Source organism: Sinohyriopsis cumingii, chromosome 11 (genome assembly GCF_028554795.1).
Source record: "Sinohyriopsis cumingii isolate HCF-2022 chromosome 11, ASM2855479v2, whole genome shotgun sequence".
NCBI classification, from domain to species: domain Eukaryota; kingdom Metazoa; phylum Mollusca; class Bivalvia; order Unionida; family Unionidae; genus Sinohyriopsis; species Sinohyriopsis cumingii.
The window spans coordinates 25,695,593-25,709,657 of record NC_142971.1 but is presented as its reverse complement, the minus strand read 5'-3'; positions in this window follow the sequence as shown (position 1 = coordinate 25,709,657).

Here is a 14,065-nt window from a genome sequence, read left to right as displayed (position 1 = left end):
TTTAATATATATATATATATATATATATATATATATATATATATATATATATATATATATATATATATATATACAATGATGAAATAATAATAATAATAATAATAATAATAATAATAATAATGTCATGTGTTCGCATCGGCAGAAGAATCCATCATCATTCGTATTTGATTTGAATGTATGACTAGGATTTCTAGAAAATGGACAAAAGTTCTTGCTTCGTAGAAAAAGGATGTTGAGTTTGTGTTATATACATAGTTGCGTCTGAGGGTTTAAACTTAAAGTAACAATCCAAGGTAAAACCAAACAAGCATTAAATTTTCTAAAATATAAATTTATTTCCCTAAAATATAAATCAAACAAAGTGATAGAATTAAAAACACTTACAGTGTATGAGTTCCTAGAATATTATAAATTGTACTGTCGATTTCACACTATTCCAGAATATGTTCAAAGGTATTCCAAATGAATGTTCTAATGTGTTTATGTGCTAGCACCCACTGAAAAATCACAGTTCTAAATTCAAACGTTATTACTGAAGTCTTTGAACGTTTCACATAAAATCAAACAGAAATATTTAAATATTTAAGTTTTCGAGTACTTTCACATAACCCGATATGTATTGACTGTTTATTAAATGTTGTCCACGCTGTTATTCCAAAACAATATAAATAAATTTCGATTTGCTCTCTCTCTCTCTCTCTCTCTTGCAAATCTGGTATAAAATATAGAATAGCATACGTGGTCTCTTTCTCTCTCTCTCTTACATAGATAGTATTCACTGTAGAATAAAAAACATGGTGTTGTTAGTATTGGCTTATATATTGGCTTATATAAACTTTATTTGCGCAACAAATCAACCAAATCTTAATCACAAAAAGATTCTCGAACAATTTAAATCCATATATTTTAAAATAACTTAACATTCATAATCTAACCATCACATTCTTTTGAGCTAATCAACAATTAGGCCGTGCATGTTACCTTTACAGTACAAATGCACTTCACGTTTCACGTGATATTTTCGTGACCTCCATTTAAGCTGAATGAGTGGCGCACTTGACCAAAATAGTTGTTAACTTAATCCAGGCAATCAGGATTGGCTCATGAATGAGAATTCTACACGTACTGTGCATGTACCTTACTAAAGGACCTGACAACTAGTGAACTAATGAATGTGAAATATAAATGTCATAAACCAATATGACTATAATAAAACTATACTATAAATCTAATAGATAATACATATATTCGTATATCTCTCTCTTTCTCTCTTTCTTTTTCTCTCTCTCTCTTACATTATATATATATATATATATATATATATATATATATATATATATATATATATATATATATATATGAGTGTGTGTGTACTGATAAACTGGGTCAGGTTTCGTTCCTGGCATATTGGGGTCAGTAGATTCGCTGATTTGCATTTCATTCAATTACAGTTCCTTCCTGTTATCAACAATCTTGACTTTAGAGTTTAGATTAAGCATAAACAGGCTTAATACAGATTTTAAGGTTGTTAAGATCATTCAATATTTTCATTTGTATCTATGCATCACAAAATCCCCTAGGTAAGGTCACAGATTGATATTTGCTCTTTATTTTTCATATCACAATACTAGATAGTTTCACGCAGTCATAAGTTGGAGGAGCTATGCTTGTTCGCTAACATGTAATTATTATAAATTTACTCACTAAACATAATTAGGTTCCAACAGAGACAAACAACACTTGCAAGCAAATAATCTCTCTCTCTCTCTCTCAAACTATATTGGTTAAAATGGCATTTGGCACTCAGTGCTGAGCGTGTCGTGGGAGAAGACAGACTGAATTATGCTTGTCGATACACAAATCCTATTTGACATAAGGAAAAGCTTGAATTAGTCATCAAAGTGATTGCCGGGGCTTAAAGATTTTGTCTAGTCACGAGATATGCTTCGCGTCAGCTGCTCTTTTTCTTTAAAATTACTCATCCTGCATTGATCATGGAACATATAAAGTCTGTCGGAAATTTGTATGAATTGCAAGTTATGAAATATAAATCGTGTCTTGACCTTTAAATACACCATCTGCTTTGCTCACAGAGTATAATCTTTTCTAAGCAAATGACAAGTATAAGACGAACATGGAAGTCGTTAATTGAGTACCAATCAAAGCAATCAAATGATTTGCATCTAATGTTGACAGTAAACTTAGCGGTTGACATCAGTAGTTAATGGGGATGCTTTAAGGAAAATGGGAAAATACATTACAGACCCCTTTGGGAACGTTTACGGACACGACTTTTCAGATCACGCTGGGAATGTTTACGGACAATGGGAATTGAACATGGGGAATATTGGGAAATGGAAAGTTGGGTTGTTTTATAGGGATTATAGGAATGGAATAAATGAGGTGACATCACGGTACTAGACATTGGCAACAATGTGGCAAGGAGCTGACCTCAATCGGGCCAAACAGCAAACAGTGACAGGGGATAGCGGGTAAGTTGAGTTAGTTTAGCAGGTAGCGGTTGGCGGGTAAGTTCAGTTAGTTCAGTGAGTGGCGGGTAGCGGTGTGGCGGGTTAAGTTCAGCTAGTTCATAAACTATACCAATTTTGAATACTCTTGACCAAACCTGACAGAGTATCTTCTGTCTCTGCTTGTCCATATTGATTGAATAAATAAACCATATGCCTTGACACATATTCAGGGGAAGACAATCCCAAGTAAGGAAGGAAAACCACCTTCAAACCAATTGTAACGCAAACAGAAAGGCTGAACTGTCCAGCGATGAAAGTCCGTACGGGATCGGAAGATTCTCCTGTCACAATAAATTTACCATCCACCAACCAACCTGTCTTGCGATGAAAGTTCCAACGAACTAGACCCGGAATCTTTTTTAGGCAAAGAGAATAAATATCTTTTCGAGGCATATGAGTGACCCTAAAAAGGGCCTTTGGTTTTCTTCTTGTTTTTTTTATTGCTACTTTTCCTCCACCAACTTCTTATTGATTATATTACTTTCTTAACAAACCCAAATATACTATTCACACATGGGCAGAGGAGGAAAATTACCCACAAATATGCAATCCACACACGGGAAGGTGAAAAAGCCCACAAAATACCCAAAATATATCATCCACACAGAGGAAAGAAGAAAACACAATCACAAATATACTATCACAAACACACGCACACGTGAAGAAGAAAACCACAATATTTACTATTCACACAAATGTACGCGAATTCATACAAACCCAAACTATACTATCCACACAACATACGCTAACACATACAAACAGACACTGTACTATCCACACAGAAGTGAAGGATAAAAAAACCCAAATGTACTATCAAAAACCCCAATATCTACTACCCACACACGGGAAAGAGAAAAAACCACAATATCTACTATACACACAAACGTACGCGAACTCATACAAACCTAAAATATCATATCAAACATCCCAATATATACTATCCACACACGGGATGGATAAAAAAGCCACAATATCTACTATCCGCACAAACGTACGCGAACTCATACAAGCCCCGAATCTACTATCCACACAAACATATGCGCACTCATACAAACAAACACTCAACTATCAAGAGAAACGTACGCGAGATTATACAAAAATACATGCACATAATCACATCAGCAAAGGAGCAAGTGTTTATAATCACACTACTCCACACTCACTCAGATTGACAACTTGAATAGTCTCTTTGCTAGAGATTTGGTTATGAATGAGAAGGGCTGTTTTTGAACTTCAAATACACCTGGATACTACTGACATATCCCAGGCCTGGCCCCATACACGCAACGTCTACTCCAGTCCTGCTCCCAATTTACAGTTGTTCCTGGGAGCGCAAAGGCGGGTTGAGCGGCCTCATCATCACAGTCTTCACTTTGTGGGATAGTGAAGACTTCCTTCTGCTTTCAATTTTGCAGTCAGGGATGGTGAGGTCTCCTTATCTCTGGCACACTTACTGGTGGCTGTAGCTAGCATTGTTGTGGTTGTGGTGCTGGTTATCTTGCTGGTTGTAATGGTGGAGGTCTCCTCACCTCGGGATTGACCTCACACAGAGGTCTCCGCATGAGGTGAGGCGGGGTTTTTCCTTCCTTCTATTTCTTCTTTTTCCACTCCTCCTCCTCCTCTTCTATTCTCGCACTTTCTGCAATTGCCTTTACAGCCAGGAGGCTCCTGGTATACTCCAAATGCATTTAGAGTTCCAAGAGTTTAGTGATTCTGCTGCTCATTTTTTCACAGTTGATTAATGAACGATAGATAGCCACACTAACGAGCGCTCCCCTTTATATATGTCAAGCACGGACGTGAAGGAAAACATCCCTACGAATTTGTGTTGGGTCAGAACGCTATTATAGTTTGATTTTAGGGTGAGGGATAAATAGAAGTCAAAGACAAACGACAGACATTTTGTTTAAAAACACAATATTTATATTCAAATAACAACCAACGATTAACCTTAAAATATTTGCTACCAATAAAAAGCAACTTTTAAAGTAAGATTGACAACGTTGTGGAGTAAAGTGAGATTTCCACTCATTGGGCCATAGATGTACACTACGTTTCCTGGCTAAAGACAAGATATAACCATGATGGTCACAACGCCATCGATCTATTTTGTCATCATGTCTAGAAGAGTGACGATCAAAATAAGTCACTAAATGTTCTAAAGAATATCCAATACTGCGTTGATAAAAAAAATACACACAGTATTGTCCACACACCATGTAATCTGTGCCTTGTAATTGCACATTATTGAATCGTGTTATCATGGCATTTCTTTTCATAAAGTCGATGATGTCGTCTTCCAAAGGTGGCAATCCATACGAATCAAAATGCTCCCCACAATCCTCCTTAGGGATGTAGACGACTACCCAGTGGGTTACTGGGAGATGACTGTCGTCCGTGTCGATGACATAAGCTTGATGGTCTTGAGGTTTGCGATGAGGCATTTCATCTTTAGCACACACGATATGATTCCAAGAAGCAGTGTACGAACTGTGGTTCAAAAGGTAATAAAGTTTCCAGGTATCCATTTTTGTTTTGTTGGGTTATTTTTCTTCGTATTTTCACAGGTAATAATAATTCATGAATTCAATCCGAACATTTTGCTTGAAAATCTCTGACAAGTAACCGTTTCTTCGCTTCGTCTTGCAGTCTAAGGCAAGACAGCTTCGATTTGATGGATCTCTAGAGCCATCAATGGAGGGGAGGAATGATCACGCAAGTCGTTATACCAATGATGCAACAATGATTCTTCCTAGATGAGACTTCAAGCTTCGTTCAGATACTCGTCCATTTTTTCTTCTTGACTCATCATCAGACATGTATTGTGTTGAATTTGACTGGGATGATCGTTTTGACATCCATGGCAATCTTTCTTGTTCAGTTCCTTAATGTTTTTGCCAGGTGTTTGGCAAAACAGGAGACTAAATGTTGTTCTTGTTCTGACCATCTGAACTTCATGACCACATCCTCTTCGGCTTTGTCTTCGGGTTCTGCTTCCATGGTATCCTCCCATTCCATTTCCATATATTCTCCACCATTCAAAGAGGGATATGTGTCTTCCATAATTTCTAATAACCTAGAATGCCTTCTTCCAGACTGTTGATTTCTATCGTATTGTCGAATTCGGTATAGAAAATGACGTTCACCGTGTTTTTTATACGGGTATTGGCTTTGCAAAACTGAAGTTCCACAATAATTTGACCGGATTGTTATAGGGTGGAAATGTCCCTCGTTGCTGCCTTGGTCTGGAGTAAAATCAAAGGCCCACAAAGTCAAACCTTCTGTATAAACCTCGTATATAATGCCGTGACTGGTGTTGGTTCCTAACTGTCCCGTGGCTTCGTACAGGGAAATGTATGATTGCAAATAATTCTTCTTCTCGTCACAAAAGTCAGGTCTAAAATGCTTAGTACACAAAGCTTCGCCATCTCGAATGACTTCGGTCTTTTACACGTTGTAGTGCTGTAACTCCAAAGGATCCGCTGAAGGCTGCATTTTTTACGATGCCAATCATCAAACGTTTGGATAACTGTCCTTAATCTATCATCTATTGCTGTCCAGCAATAGATGTTCAGCGGGGATGGTAAAAGTTTTCACTTCCACGCGTCGTATCGGATACTTGGCGGTCGTTCTGCTCAAAGTGTAACTGATGTCATTTCCCACTTAAGGTAACACTTCCACACGTTGTACAAAGAGTCTGACTTCTTGAATGACTGTTCTATAATAGGCAGACTCAGCTATCAAATGGAAAGCGGCACTGCTACGATTCAGCAACAGGCTGACATCCACTTTGTTCAGTAAATACTTCTCTTGCAACCACATGTCCAAATGTAAACGATCCATCAGTTCTAAAGTTTTGTTGGGTCCTTTCATTTTGTTTCGTCGACTGTTGATTCCCACATTGTGGTCTGTTTCTTTATCTGTAATAAAACTGGTATCGTTAAATTTGCCTGCTGTGTCAGGCTTCCATACCACGCAAGCATCCAGATGGGTGTTCTTGGCTTCTTTTCCGTACGTCAAGAGATTATCCAGGTACGCATGGTATGGGTAAATGTCCATGGTGCTACTGACCAGTTTGTTATTCAAATACAAATCCACTCCACTGAACAAGGAATGCATAAAATTGTTGACGGGGGCTACTTTTTCTTCGTCCTTTATATCAGGACCGTTAGAGATGCAGTTCGACCCATTGGGATTCTTGGATTGTCATCATGGTGGATGACATGGCAGACAGATCCGGTTCCGACTTGAAACAGGCGCAAGACTCTCGATGCATCGTCTTCTTTCCTTATTCTCTCTCTGTTTTTTAATAATCGAAAACTTTGAAGTCTCGGACGGTTCTTCTTTTCTTAGTCTTTCCAGTTCTGAGGGTATGGAGGCCTCGGGGAGGGTGTCTTCGTCGTCTCTTACTGATTTGTCCTTGCTGTAGCATCAGGAAAGCAGGAATGCCTGACTCGGCAGAGTCCAAGACATTTATAATAATTTCTCGTCGGCCCAAAATATCTTTGCCCGTTTGAAGCAAGACATTTTTACCTGCTCTCAAGAAAGATTCTTTGGGGTTTTGATTGGCGATGATGCCATTTTGGAGAAATTTATTGCCATGCGTCAATGCGGCATCTTTCAATGCTTGCAATCCTCGTGTCACCATCTGCTTCAAAACCGGGGCCACCGAACGAAAGATAGATTTGAACATATCTCCTAAACAATATCCTCACTGTCAAACGACGCCACGGTAAGCAGGATACATGAGTTACGAGTCGTTAGAGAATCGTTTTCGAAAATGAAGTTTCACAGTGACTTTCACTTTGGTAAATGGACTATTTTGTCCCAGATCTCCTTTTATAGCAATGTTGACAGTGTCGAAATACGACTTACTGACGAGGAAATAGTGAAGATGTACAATTTCGCAGTGAACATGATAGGTGTTTCCACCTTCCAGGTCACTGGTCATGGTATAATCCACTTTGAAAGGAATGACACGTATTAACGGTACGGAGGTGTGTCCCATCACGCTGTACTCCATCACATCATAGTACACAAAGATCAAATTGAGTCCTTGGTTCAGTTCTACAGGGGATCCCAAAGCCCTGTAAAAATCTATGTTACTGCTGATCTTTGGGCTCAGATTCTGTGTTACCATCTGTGGATGTCCACCCAACCTTTCAAACAAACTACCAGTAAACCTAAGGGACAACGTTTCGGTATCCTGAAATTGCATCAGTAGGCGACGAGCCACTTTATGGCACACAATCTTAACATTTTGTTTTGCTCTGTTCAGGACTTTGCCAAAGGCTGCCTCGAACCTATCAGCAATTGTGTCCACCGAATTTTCACTGCTAAACTAATAGCCTGCCGAAATTTTCAACGTGTAGATGCTGAATGATGAATTGCTTGCTTACTTTGTGTCACCTGAAAACCCGATTTTATTCATTTCTTCTTGCAATTGGACGTTCAGGATTTCGACCTGGAAAGTGTTTTGAGTTTCAGTGATGTTTTTGTCTTGTTTATGGTAAATCATTTCTACCAAAGCCAGGTCCTAATGGGACTCTTGATCTGATTGGATGGCCTGAGGTAATGTGGTAAAAGTATTGTTGGGATCCACCTCCATGGAACTGTCATTGGGTAAAGTTAAGTAAAATTGGTTGTTGGTGTTGTTCATAATTCCAGAGTTCTGCTGATGTCCGAGGGGTCACTGGAAGTCAGAGAAGTGTCCAAAATAGGATTGCTGTTGTGGCTATTGTATGCAAGATTATCGTTGTTCCAGTCTGATGAATATTTCAGTGAAGGATTGGGAAGAAGATAACCAATGCAACTGCTCAAACAAATGGTCCACTATTGTTTATCTCCTTGTTGCAAACTTTAATTGGCAATGTAAGCACCAATGACACAATACACCACAAAGATTTGGCAGAAAAAGACGATTTACGTTTTAAGCACACGTTCCCAACACCAAACCCACAAGGGTTGATTCGGTAGATCTTGCTGAGAAGAACTGAGTAAAGGAGTGGTCGCGGTTGTAGTGTCAGTTAAGAATGTGTCAAAGGACATGATGGTCACTTCTTTTTATAGTCGATGACTTGCGAAGCGTCGTTCTAAGGATGAAAACTGGGAGGATATCCTTTCCAACGTACTTTGACTTCTTTTACACTGCGTTTTCCCACTTTACGGGTTCTTCGTTCGAGAATGCATTCGATGTAGTACGCTTCTTCTTTTCTGGTCACGCGTTTTAACTAGGGCAAGTAAAACGTTCCTTTAAACACTTCCCAGTTCATGTTTTCCAATTTATAGACGGCATGATGACGGCCACGCACTCGTCCAGTGACACGAAACAGTTCGGTGGTCCAGTTGGGTAAGTTACCTTTGTCGAAAGTGCGTTTGTTTTTGCCAATGAGCACCCGATCTCCTGTTGAAAACACTCTTTTTTTCCCTGGGGACAGTCACATGAGTTCTTTCAAGGTGAGATGTTGGTTTTTGTTTCAGGATTCTCGGTGGTGAAAAATAAATGTTACGTTTTATTAATTCTTTTCGATAGCTTGGTTCAGAAATTCGGTGCATTTGACGGTTTGCCATCGAAGATGGTGACAACCACTTTGTTTGAACACAAGTTTCAGGGCTCCCACTAAGTCACTGGTTGATGTGGAAGTCAATGGTACGACTCAGACAAATTTGGAAAAGACGTCGATGACACAAAACAAATATTTGTAGCAACGATTCATGGTGGCCAAATGAGAGCCATCGGCTAAATCGGCTTGCCATAGATGATCGATGCCCTCCATTCTGGTGCGACTACTGGAAACCTTTCGTCGAATGGGTTTGTGAAAAGTGTAGTGGCTTGTTTTTGTAACCATCGTTGCACTTGAGGTAAGCGGAGACTTTTCAGACGGGTTTTGGCAGCACGATACAAGTTCTGAACTCCTCCGTATCCTGCAGGGCTGGATCGTAGTAAATGCTGAATAACACCTTCTCCATTTTTTTATAAGTCATCCACTCTTCGCTGATGCAACTTTGGACGGGGCGAAGTGGTGGTTTAGAAACGGTGTTATGTGTACGATGTGCCACGGGAATAGAAGTCGTAGGCAGTGGTGGTGGAAGTGGTGGCGGTAATGGGATAGCTTTGGTCTTCTCTTCTTTTTTCACTTCTGGTTTCCCTTCTTTCTTTTTGAGTTCTGTCGAAGGAGGAGTAGACATCATCTTTTTAACCCAAGCTTTTAGTTCTTCTGGTTGAGAAGTGTGGGAAGGGGTCAATAATGACGCTGCAATCTTACTAGGAATGGATGCTGCCGACGGTGTTTGAAAGACTTCTCGTACATCTTCTTCCTCAGACATTCGTGGACTGCGACTGTCTTGACCGCTGAGGGTGTTGGTGGTGATGGACTTTTCATCAAAGGCTTCAAATCTTTCAGAGTCGGCAGAGCTGTTTCGTCTCCATCTTTCTGGTGAAAGAGTTGCAGTCGTTGCAAAAGTTAACCGTACCTTTGCGAATTTTCTGTTTTGGACAAATCATTGCGATCTATCAACAATTGCAATTCGTGTTGTAACTGGGACATATCAGTCAAATGATGATTGGGGGGTAAATGCGGGGTCTGTTGTTCTTACCAACGATGGTATTCCATCTTTTGTTTGTAATGTACTAAAGCCAGTTTTCGTCCTTCCATTCGATTCCAATGGTCACTTCTGAGATTTTTTAGCTCAAGAGGTCCATTTTATCTTCTTGGTCCTTTGTTATATTTTGCTCCCATGAGTCCTCCCAACATCGTTCACAATACTCCTTGCAGCAAGGGTTCTAACAACATGGGTAAAATTCCTCCGCGTTCCACCAACCTCTTTTTCTTTTGACAAATGGGTATTTCTTTTGAACCATTTGACGAAAAACGTGTGGATGCTTGGCTATGCATTTTGTCTGATGTGGAAACTACGATATCGTGCTTTTCAAGACGTTCAGGCAACATTCACACACGGTATCGACGACGTCTTTAGATACAGTTTAAATGAGCTTTTTTTTTGGATGGGTGAATGAGCTTTCGACAGGACAGACAACATGTTCCAATGTTTGACTAAACGAGGAGAAAGTGCTTTCCTTTCCTTTCCTTTTTTTTAGCCAGAGAATGGTGTACACTTCTTTTAGGGGACATGTTTGGGAGTTCAGGATCACAAAACACTGATCCCCATTCTTGACCGCAGGTCTTTTATATACTTTCAATATGTCGCCACTGATTGTCGTTACGTCGTATCAACTTAACGACAGGCATCAAACGTCGTTGTGAGGTTCGCAATGGACTAAAAGTTTTGCTTGGACAAATCCAATTAATCCTGTAACATACCCAGTCTCTCTTGGACTTTGATTGTGTGGTCAGATACTTTGTGAGCATCTACTGCTGAAGCTAAGGAGGAAAAGGGTGTCACCGCTGGAGGAGAAGTTCTTGGAGACGCGGGTTCCCATTGTTTCATCAAATGAGGAAGAACGGGTGTCAAATTGGACTTGGCTGCCATCACTAGCAACGGAGAAGTGGACGAACCGAGGCTACTGAAGACGCGGTCGCCGTAGCTATAGATGGTGGCCTCTTGCGGAAAGAAACTGTTTTATGTGGTCTTTTCTGTTGGCTTTTCTTATTTTTCTGTAGGCTTTCTTTTTCTGTTGCTGTGATCGGGTCTTGACACCAATGCTCTTTATTTCCTCCTGGGTCTGTTTGGCTTTCGTTGGAGTGACTTTTTTCTTGGGGAGGACTTTGGGGGACGTTGGGATTCCGTCGCAAAAGGGAGCGAATGATGACACCTCATAGAGATCTGCTGCCTCCAGATTTCAAAATGATTTGCTTTTCGGTTTGAGTGTCGATGCGAAGATCTGCCAGTTGTGTCAAGGCGACTTTGTTTCTCTCAAAAAAACGTTTGCTTTGATGTGGAATGTGAATGATGCCTTGCAGAAATTGACGTGCTGTCACCGTAAACCATCGTAATACTTCTCAGAGATTGGCTTCTACGTCACGAGCACGTATTTCTGGATTGTTTTGGCTACTGATGCCGTAGACGAATGGAGAGTGTATACCACAAGCCCTCCGTCTTTGGTCCAGTAGTGAAACAGACGGGTTAGAAATCACATATAATCGGGGGTTGGGGGTTAAATGCACGAGTAAATATGCGTGTGGGGTTTAAGTAGCATCGACGTACGCATGAGTCAGCCAAGGCGTTCCTAACTGTTTGGCTAAGACTTGCGCTTGCGATTGATCTCTAGGGCTTTTAAACAAGACCGCGTAATGAGCATTGAGACTGATGGTGCGATGGGCTTTACTTTGTTGAAACAACTTTTGGGTGACGTAAATGACACTGGCATACCACAGCTTAATTTCCTCTTCTTCTTCTCCTAACATGTCGTCGGTGATAAGCAGATCGGTTTGACAGCGGTCAAACCCGATCCCGTCGTCTTCGCCAGGAATGCCTTCAACAATCACTATGGAAGCGCCTTGACTTTCTCGCAAGAGACTGTACACAGATTGCCACTCTTTGTAATACCACACGATCCGTTGAGGTGGACGATCGATCAAATGATGTTTATGTTCGATCAAACGTTTGACATATTCTGTTTTGCCTGAATCGCTAGGTCTTGCAATTAACATGTTCAAGAGATGGCGAACATACAAGGCCTCCCAACTAGCACGATCTAAGTGTTTGTCGATGACTTTAAAAGTGGAGGAACAGGGAGAAGAGATAGCAGAGGTAGGCATATGCAGGAAATATCACGTTTGACACAAAGACAGACAAGGCACGAGTATTTTATGATTTTTGCAGGACATTTTCTCTTTTCTATCTGTGTGATTAGTCATTTTTCGGGGTTTCTTTTCGTGTGTGGATAGTAGATAATGGGTTTTTATGCGTGCGCGGACGTTTGTGTTGATAGTAGAGTGTGTGTTTGGGTAGATAGTAGGGTGTGTTTGTATTTGTTCAAGTACATGTGTGTGGATAGTAGAGTGTATGTTTGTGTGGATAGTAGAGTGTGTGTTCGTATGCGTTCGCGTACGTTTGTGTGGATAATAGAGTTTTGGATTTGTATGCGTACACGTATGTTTGTGTGGATAGTAGAGTGTGTGTTTGTGTGGATAGTAGTGTGTGTGCTTTTTTGCTCCTTCCCCTGTGTGGATAGTATATTTGGGTTTGTTAAGAAAGTAGGATAAAGAATGAGAAGTTGGTGGAGGAAAAGAAGAAATAAAAAGAACAAGAAGAAAACCAAAGGCCCTTTTCGGGGTCACTCATATTCCTCGAAAAGATATTTATTCTCTTTGCCTAAATTCATTCCGGGTCTCGTTCGTAGGGACTTTCATCGCAAGACAGGGTGGTTTTCGGGTGGCGGGTAAATTTATAGTGGCAGGGGAATCTTTCGGGTCTCGTCGGGACTTTCATGGCTGGACAGGGCGGTTGGCGGGTAAATTTATAGTTACAGGGGTGTCTTCCGGATCTTCCTGTTTGCTTTACAATGGGTTTAAAGCTGATTTTCCTTCTTTGGGACTGTCTTCTCTTGAATATGAGCCAAGGCATATGGTGTATTTATTCAGTCAGTATGGGCAAGCAGAAACAGAAGATACACTGTCAGGTTTGGTCAAGAATATTCAAAACTGGTATAGTTTATGAACTAGCTGAACTTAACCCGCCACACCGCTACCCGCTGAACTAGCTGAACTTACCCAATACCTCTGTCACTGTTTGCTATTTGGCCCGATTGAGGTCAGCTCCTTACCAAATTGTTGACAGCTGACTGGACAAATTTTTTGTCAGACGAATTATTTGCCTCAAAACTAGTATTCAATAAGCATCCGTAGTTTATGTGTATAAGCATAACGTATCGAATGCTCTAGATATTTTGTACGCATTCTCGCCTTTGAGAAGCATCTAATAAGCATATTGTCTGTATATTTGGATGCTTAGAAATCGTATTGCTTATAGCATTTTTCTTTTTTACTTTCTTTTCTGTCGACTAAAATTTTATCCCACGTGGTAATCACTGATGACCAATATAAATTCATCCCGTTGCATATTTTTAAGTTAAAAGTAATAATACGTGCAAGGTTATCTGTGTTTCGTTATGGAGAAAAAATTAAACTACAACAACACAAAAGAAAGTGTCAAATAGTTTATTTAAACGGCTGAGTGGATAACAATGTAAACGTAAATTAATCACGTGGATTAACATTAAGCCGAGAAGTATTTTATATGGCTGGTTTCCTTTACAAGAAGTAACTGGACGAAGTGGAAAATTGAAACAATCGGGAGATTTAATATATTTGAAACAATTTCTTGAAACCTTTTCTCCCTCTAACTTGAATATAACAGAAATTGAACTAGTACTTTGTGTAATAATGCAGTTTTTAAAGAGAGAGAAAGAGGTGTTACTTTATTGAATGTTGCAATAATATCATGAATCAGTCGTTAAAATATTTTTTAAAAATCTATAAGTATATTTTATAACGATGACCTTAAAGGGATTTTTAATGGATTTAAAATCAATTGTTTGCCATCATATTCTAAACAGTACTGATACTCCCATA